Below are 9651 nucleotides of genomic sequence, written 5' to 3'. Positions count from 1 at the left end.
TTTCAGAACAGTTTTTATAGTAGGGTAAGAAGAAAAGAACACTTTTTGTGTGATGTTGTTTCATCTGTCTGGAAGTTACTGTACCCATCAGCTGAAAGGGGAAGTGGAGCCGCAGACATCTGTTTTGCATGTTAAGCACATGATGGTGAGCAAAGAAGAAAAACAAAACTTTTTGTGGAAGGCTATCTCGCAACTTCAGTTATCTGACAGGTTAGCTAAGGCAAAGATTGGAAGAGATAGTTTCAGGAATACAGCTCATGTCACATGCAAAAGAATAAGAATGGATCTTCTTTCACAATTGCTCCAGTCCTAAAAGCAAAGACATAATACAGCAAATACCCTTGACAAAACAAACTTCACATTTACTTACTCTTAACAAGTAAGTCTACTCTGACTTAGAGACAGTATTTTCAGTAATTTTCAGTCACTGTTTCAAGTCAAAATCTTTTGGTTGATGTCAGGTTTATGTGAGAGCTCAAGACGCCTCTCACATTCTTGTCCATATACATTTTACTATTTAGACTCTCTCTCTCAAATGAAGTGTTTGAGTGAAGACACTTGGCAAGCATTGTTTAGAGGGACTCCCGTACTGTGGATGTCCCCATACTTGCAACTGTAAGTTCCTTCCCTCTCATCATCTGTGACTCAGTGTCCCAAACCTGCAGTACTCTAACTCTTTCAAGCTTTATGGCTGTTACCTCTCTTCTGTACATGCTTATTCTTAGTAAGGATAGCTGTTAAAGTGTACGTAATATTAGCATAGGTTTTGTTGTTGTTGTTGTTCTTTCTCCCACCCTCCCCCTTTATTTGTTTCCTCAAACAATCTTCTATACTAACGTATTGCAACTAACCACTATACTTTCTCCATGGAGAACTTGTACTCATACCTGAGGTACCAGCAAGAATGTGAATGAAGACACCACTTACAGTGTCTGCCACTTCACATCCTCCTCTGTTGAGGACCTGTTCTCCTCCTGAGTTTCTGATTATAATGCTGAATGCATGGTTGGTGGCTTACATCCACATTTCCTCAGAGCTCTAGATGTCATCTTGTCAGATCACACCTCACAAGTATTCTCTGGTTAAATTCACAGGTACACTGAATGTTGTTATCAAGTAGCCTCCTCTGGCTTACAGAAGTTTCCTTACATCTTATCATGGTAATCCTCTTCCTATGGGGAACCCACGAGGTTTGGGTAGATCATGGAGAGCTCCTGTGTAGGACAAAGCTCCAAAATGTTTGTCTATGTTCGTATCTTCTAGATAGAATTATCAGTTATCATTGGGCGTCATTAGGACTTAAACCCAAAGAGGAGACATCAGCCCTGCTGCCTATTCGGAACATACAGTGCTGGTACTGGCATGAGTTAAGAGAAAATCCATCCTGCCTCATGACAGATTAAGCAACATGTTGGAAATAATAAACCAAATGAATTCACAACCTTCAATTTCTGCATAAGGTGACTCAGCTGCACATAATCATCATTTCAATTAATGTGAATATATCACCTTCTCAGACACTAAGAAAAAAAGAGTTCAGGACGCTACAGAAGTCCATAAAAATGTAGGGTATCTTCTCTTCACGTAATATCATAGAATCATAGAATGGTTTGGATTGGAAGGGATCTTAAAGATCATCTAGTTCCAACCCCCCTGCCATGGGCAGGGACACCTTCCACTAGACCAGGTTGCTCAAAGCCCCATCCAACCTGGCCTTGAACACTTCCAGGGAGGGGGCATCTACAACTTCTCTGGGCAACCTGTGCCAGTGCCTCACCACCCTCACAGTGAAGAATATTTAAAATCCTAACAACCAATGCCACCGGTGTGGGATGGGAAGCTCATCTAGACCACTCAAGTTAATCATAACATCCTAGAGCTAAAGGCATGTGTGGTATGTGGCAGGATTGTTTTTAAGTGTTATAGTACCATCTGTTCAGATTTCAACAGGCAATGGCACAATTAATTTTCATGTAAACAAATATGAAAGAGGAGGGGTTTTTAAGAGATTGTATTAATTACAAATTAATTCTAGTTTTAGTCCACTTGTTTGGTCTTCAAAACACATTACAAATCCCCTCAGTGGAAAATTCACATGTGATTGTGAATGTTTGAAGTATTAGATCATTGAAGACCAAAGAAGTGACATGAACAGATCTATTTCCAATGTTGGAAAGAAACAAGGAAGGCCAAAGCCAATGCCCTAGGTTATCTCTGTTTTTTACAGAGAGGATACAGACAAAGCATATTTCAATCCAGAAAATATCTAATCGCATCACTGCATCTAACAAGCTTTTCTCTGCATTAGAGTCTGAAAACCTTTTTAGGAAATATACCCGCAGTAGACATATATAAGCAGCAAGTGGAATTCAACACACATTTTAACATGTCCTGTTCCACTCTACAGCCGTTGTATGGTGCTTGTTTGACTGGATCATCTTACAGATACAATCTAGTTTAGATGAATAAATGGCTGGAAAGAAGTGTCTTTTATTCAGTACTACATAGGCAGACTCCTAGGACCACATCTGAACTGCCCACAGCCTGAGAATTACTGGTTCTTGCAGATGACATAGTTATTTACCTTGAAGTAAATTCCATGGCAACCCTCTTTCCCTGTTCATACAAAATCTTAAAAACTGGGATTCCATATTGATAAAGGGACTGGGTGAGAGTGGACGTAACCCAATCCTGTAAGTCCTGTATAGATTTTATATTGAATTGTTGGGTTATAGAATCATTCCATAAAAGCAATCATACTTTATGTGTAACCTGCAGAACACATTTATTCCCTCTGAGTGCTCTGATAAAATTTAGTAACTCCACTACAATTTTTACCTGTATTTAGTGTCTCCCAGTATGGTGTGTAATCTTTGCAATTGCCTGATCTTCGAGAAGACATAAAGTTTACATCAACACTATTAAAGTTTGTTCCATTTACATTTTCACAATTCCTGATAGTCTCAAAAAATGTTTCCATTTACAAAATTAGAAAAAAAAAATTAAGCAGAAAGTTTAATGTTTTAGATCCTGAATAATATAGAGAAATCTAGAGTAGTGATATCTCTTTCCTTGGTGCCTCTTTGAGGTCTGTATTTTTATTCCAATAATTGATGTTCTCAGGTTGCAAGGATTTGCAGGGTGGCAGGGAAGAAAGAGGAAGGAAAGAGAACTTGCTGCCTGTTTCACTGACCTATTTATAACGTGCTTTATGTCTGCTGTATCGACAGCTGCTTCCAGGCATCCTGTGACTGCTAGGCTGAGTGGTGAGAATATTTAATTCTGTCACAGGGGCATACAGCTTCATTAACTACCACTGAAAACTTTACAGGTGCCTTTTCTGTTTACAGGTGCCCTCTCCAGAGTCCAGGCCCAGATCTGATATGCTACACGGGCTGCTGCATAGTTTGAAAGGTTCTGGCTGCACTTCTCTGTCTGCAAGCATGAAAAGAGATTCATATCTAGTTGCAGATGAAAAATTAGACTCTCTGTATAAAGCTTTTAGATTTCTATTAATATTCAAAGTAGAAGTAATTTTTACCAATAATTTGCACGCATTTTTCCTATTATAGCTCTCATTGTAAGGAGATTTAAATAACAAAGCTAGAAAATAGCTGCCACAAAAACTACATCACAGCAAGATTAAATCACTTCCTGAAAATTCTTAGCAAGAAAACAATTTGATTTTTTTAATGAAAAAAGAGGCAGTTTTTGCAGTTGACAAAAGTATTTCTTTTTAAAAATTACCATTTTCCACTTTGAGCAGATTCCCAGGTTTTTCATTGTTCATGAAGAGAAATTGCTAGGTAGCAGAGGCAAAACAGATACATAGTCACATGACTTGTACTTAGAAAGTTAATGATTCTCTTTTCTAAGTATATTGAAATAGGGCTTTGGCAGTTATTTTCGATAGTAAAATGTGCTGAAAAACATAAAAATTGCAAAATATAGCAACAAAAAATAAAGGTTGGCCATGTCATCTTAATTCAGCCTTCTTTTGCATATGTGTCATGATACATTATTACACAGCTACATATCTGGACTAGTCTTTGCTTCATGCAGTATATTGAAAATATACCAAATATCAAGGATTGGAAAATAATGTGATGGTCACTGGATGAGTTTTCATGTAAACTTTATTTCATTCTCAACATTCAGTACATGGCCTCATGCCATTCATCACTTAAATGCATCACTGAATAAAATGGTATGAACGTGCCCCATAAGTTTGTATGACTGTTGTCTATGACTTTGCATGACTGAGTATGGGCAGAGAAATCGGTTACTGCAGGAAAAGCTAAGGTGAAAAGTTACAGCTCTACGCTATCTGCCCACGTCCCCGTATGTACTCCATGGTAAATGAAGGTACCTAACCTCTTCCTTTAGCTACCTTGCATGACCTCACCTACACTCCCCAGTAAGCCTACATTCACTCAAGCTGTCACATTAGGCCATGATACGTGGTTCACACACCCCCAGCCTCTGAGTCAAGTGGTGTTACTATCTTCATGTTCCAGATGGAGAATTGAGGTACAGTGAGGAGGAACTAAAGAGGAAGTCCTTTTCCACACCTGAACAGAGCAAAGCAGGTTGGTCTGGTCAAAATGTACAAACGTTGGGGACGGATCATGCTCAGTGCTAATGAACTTTTCAGAGAATTTTAATCACCAGCTTTCAACATATTTCTGGGTTTTGAAGGTATGTAACTTGTCCAGATGTGACTGGCCTCTGACAAATACAGCAAAAAGTCATGGCCATGATTTGAACATAATAATTCCTCTCGGTTATATTAGTGCAGCTGTGCCAGTCAAAGCACAAATCCCTCTCTGAAAGTGGCCGACTGCAGGTGATGAGGGAAGGTATAAGAACAGGACAGGAGATACTTCTCAGCTACATTTTCCCTGGGATTTTGACTCAGGGACTTCCAGAGCCAGAGGTGGTGTCTTTGCATTTAAAAGGTCTTCAAAGATTTTTTTTCTTTTAATTTCTTTAACAATTAATAGAATTTTTCAAAGCATACAGGTACAAGAGCATCTCAGCTAGAGAATCTGTAAACAGAGGCACAATTCTGTTTCCTTTTGCCCCAACACACACCTTTTGTTTTCCTCAATATGGCTGAATGATTTATAAACTGAAAATGATTAGAAAGCAAATGTTCCATAAACATCTAGCATGGAAAACATTAGGGTAAACTGACAGGAGTTTGGGGAGGACTTTTAAAAGAGCTCCATTTTAACATGAAATGATGGAAATTGTTAACTCTAGCTGGTGGCTGTACCTGTGGGTACATGAGTATACACAAGGTGCAGGGGTACAATGCAACGGACCCAGGCTAGAACATGTAGCCGAATCATGGCTGGGATATTTGAAGTTAGACCACCGCTCATTTACACCCTGGAAAGGTTGCTCTGTCGCCAGTGCTGCATCCTCACTTTTGCATCAAAAAGAAATACACAAAGTTAGGCTGTGCTCGTATTCCTTCTCCCACAGTATAAATCAACTGTATTATGCACACACACACACATATTCTTTCAATCCTTCTGTTGTTATTGCTTTTCTTTTCTTTCATTACTCCTATTTCTTTCTTTTCCTGTAATAAATCACAATGAAACTTTTCCTGCAGTGTCCTCACTATCTTATTTCCTTTCTCCATACACAAATGATAGAGCTAGCATATTATTCTTCTAATGAGAAACAAAGCCAGCCCTTCCAGACGCTGCCAGAATTATCAAAGTTAGGAGATCAAAAGTGCCTAGTGACATTTAAAAAATAGCAAGTTTGAGAATACGAAGTCTGGAGAGTAAAATGCCATTTGAGGATTGGGGTTTATTTGCATTCAGCCATATGCCTTTCTTCATGCATTTTCATGCATTATGTGTTGAAAAGAACTCAAGATACTCAGAATAATTCTCTAAAAGGGTAGAGGTCTACCTCTACCAAGAGGACACAATTTAATTTAAAGAATGAAAGACAAATGGCATTTCTCTTCTTTCTTTTTTTGATACTTATTGAAGCTTGATAAGGCAAAACATTTGTGTGAAAATGTTTGCAAACAGGCATTTTTCAATAAAAAGATTTAAAGTAATTTAACCCTTTTGCTCTTCACCTCTGTTATATCTGGCTCCTCTCACAATTACTAATTTGATATTGAAGATGTTTCTCCTTTTTTTTTCTCGTAGCAAAGATATATGTTTTCCCTTTTTGGCAGTAGAACTGTGGAAGACAAGTTTAAAAGGTCTTATCTGTCCTGAAGGCACCTAAGTTTGCATGCAGCATGTCTCTAGGAGGAGTTTTTTACTAAGAAACTGTTATCTTCTGCATACACGCTCTCACTCCTGTGGGTGAAAACTCAGCAATTCCAGTGCCCAAGATGTTCCTAACCACTCTTGGCTGAAATGGCCCGTATAGGCTATGAGAAGTTTTGAAAAGGAGGGTAACAGATCCAAGCCTGACATAAAATTCAATAGGCTCCCAGCACAAAAGGCAAGCGCAGCTGGTGATGTGAGTGCTGGGTGGAAGGTCTTCACTGGGCCAGTTTGGCAATTTCCTGGCTGAACTGTGAATTACATGGATTAATCCTGGAGCTGTAAATGTGTAGATTGACTGGGCAAGCCTGAATCTAATACGGAGGGAAGTGTATTGTAACCAACAGAGAGAGAAAGGAGCATTCTTCCTGACAGTGGCAATGGGTAATTTGACTGTTTGGAATCCGAGTGCAGATATCCACAATGATACTGCAAACATATCACATATTTAGACATTAATTGTGTGCAGGAAAAAAATCATTATCAAGGGGATGCATGCAGTGAGGTTTAGGAAGTATGTCAGTCAGATATGAGGATTCCCACGATTGCCTGAGATGAAGAAAAAAGACAACAGAAGTCAAGTTCAGAGAATCCTATTCTGGGTGTCTACACTTCATAATTGTCATTTGTTTTCACAGTTTTCGGTGGATATTTTATAGGTATGAAAATGCTGATGAACTAGATTTGCAATAAATAACACCATTAAGCCTACTGCTGGCCATTACCTTATTCCACAATTTTTAAAATATGTTCCCCGTTGCATAGTCACACAGGTTATTTGGAGGCCACTGTCTGCAAGGACACGTTTGTAGTCTTTTAACCTTTAGACTTCTTCCCCTTTTCCCTCCTCCCTGCTTGTTTTCTCTAGTACACATTGTCCTTCCCTTGAATTTCCTGATCATACGGATATTTGAGGCTATCACCTCACACCTACTTTATTCTACACCAAACTGTTGTTTTTTCCATACAACTCACTTCACACTTGGCTACAAAGGTAGAAAGGTGTCATCTGCAGAAAAGATGCACAAGGAGATAGGAGTCATTTTCATGTTTTCTATAAGATAAAAATTGAACCCTGAACTGAGTGCATTTAGCTTTTCTGATGAGCCTCTTCTCAGCTCTCTGTGCAAGCGTATGTTCAAGGAAGCATTTCTTGGTTTGAAACTGATGCTGTTCTGTATGTGTATGTAGTGACCAGACTGTCTTGACTTAAGCTTTCTGGCATACTTATTCAGACTTTCCCAGATACAAATATAAAACTGTTATGTGCAGAGAGATCCTAGATCAGGATGTCTCTAAGCTCTGTCTTCTTCAACACGTGTGTGTTCCTATTCCCCTGCTTTTGACACAGATCAGGGTAGAAGTATATGCCCCAAATTCTTTGCACCAAATTTATACTTCCACCGTAAAGAAAATTACCAGGTGCATTTCAATCTTATCTTTACTCTTCCGTTGAGTGTCAGTGCTGCACGTGCTCCTTTTGCAATTATGCAGAAATCAGTGACTTACCTCTCCTGGCACACTTTCATAGTCTTGCTTATTTATTTTTTGGAACAGAAATGGACACAAAGTCTCAGGGAGTAAACCTCAGCTCGTCCTTCCGTGGCAGAACTCTGCCTGGACAGAATCGACCTGATAGAAATATTACATTTCCTGGGAGATTGTTGTCGTTCCCCAAAAAGCCCACAGGAGAAAGGAACAACAAAAAGTATCTAACTACTTTTAGTCTTGGAAGAAACTGTGTTTGTATGGCCGTGTTTGTAGGCTTCAATGCTAAGGACCATTCCCAGGCCAGTGCTTTAGTACCTTATCATTAAAAAATGTTTTCCAGTCTCTAATCGACATGTACCTGTTGATAACAGTAACAAGACTGTTATTTCTTGTTCTGTTTTCTGGAGACATGAAAATATTTTTACCTTCCTCTTGCAGCAATCTGTTATGTGTCATGTTAGAGTGTCTCTCCTGGATCTGTGCATGTCTACACTGAATTGCCCCAGGTCTTTCAATCTTTTCTCATAAGTGATCTTTCTGCAACCTCTAATTGTTCTTTTCTACACTACAGTTCATTCAGTTATTTATTGACGTGATATGCACAAAACTGAACTAGGAACCACTAAGTGCTGAGGAGCTCTGCATGTAACGAGGCTCTGATCTGCAAATCTTTCCCCCACATTGGACTGTTTATGCCAATGAATAAAATTAATGTATATACAAATATTTGTATATAGATAATCCATATCAAGATACATACCTATAGATTTTTCTCGCTAAAAATATATATAAAAGGAACAAATTGATCATTTGCTCTCACTCTTCTCACGTTTCTCTCTCTAAAAAGGGTCGTTGTGTTCACTGTTTTTCTCTGGTGCTGTCTCAAGCCTTTCCCCTCTACTTGCCCACCTATTTCCAAGAAAAATATAGGAACCCACTATCTTGAATACTGTCAAATGTAGTTAAATCTGTCAGAAAGTTGAAGAAAGTATGTACAAAGCTGTAGGGATAAGGTTTTCCCTCACTCCCTCTCAAAATGTATGTGTATATATTCCTCTAGTGATATAAGTGAACTAAAACTCTGAATCCCTCTGCCTCTCTGTAGTGGTTTAACCCCAGCTGGCAACTAAGCACCATGCAGCCGCTCGCTCACTCCCCCCACCCAGTGGGATGGGGGAGAGATTTGGGGGGCGGGGAGGAAGCCACCCACCCACCCCCCAAAAAACCCAACCCAAAAAACACAACAAACCTCATGGGTTGAGATAAAGACAGTTTAATAGGACAGAAAGGAACGAAAAAAAATGATAATAGTAATAAAAAAATGACAATAATAATACTAAAAGAATTAGAATATACAAAACAAGTGATGCACAATGCAATTGCTCACCACTCGCCACTCACCGACCAATGCCCAGTTAGTTCCTGAGCAGCAATCCACCCTTCCCAGCCAGCTCCCCCCAGTTTATATACTGGGCATGACATCATATGGTATGGAATATCCCTTTGGCCAGTTTGGGTCAGCTGTCCTGGCTGTGTCCCCTCCCACTTCTTGTGCCCCTCCAGCCTTCTTGCTGGCTGGGCATGAGAAGCTGAAAAATCCTTGACTTAGTATAAACACTACTTAGCAACAACTAAAAACATCAGTGTGTTATCAACATTATTTTCCTACTAAATCCAAAACATAACACTATACCAGCTACTAGGAAGAAAATTAACTCCATCCCAGCTGAAACCAGGACACTCCCAGACTTGCTTATTCTCAGTTTATCTCCATGATGATATGCCTGCCATTAACTCTCTTTCTTTCAGAACTAAGGTCACTTCATATAAGTCTCTTCTGATTTTCCTCCCAAAA

The sequence above is a fragment of the Gymnogyps californianus genome, chromosome 5, assembly GCF_018139145.2.
Source record: "Gymnogyps californianus isolate 813 chromosome 5, ASM1813914v2, whole genome shotgun sequence".
Taxonomy (NCBI): Eukaryota; Metazoa; Chordata; class Aves; order Accipitriformes; family Cathartidae; genus Gymnogyps; species Gymnogyps californianus.
Note: the sequence above shows the minus strand (reverse complement) of the source record.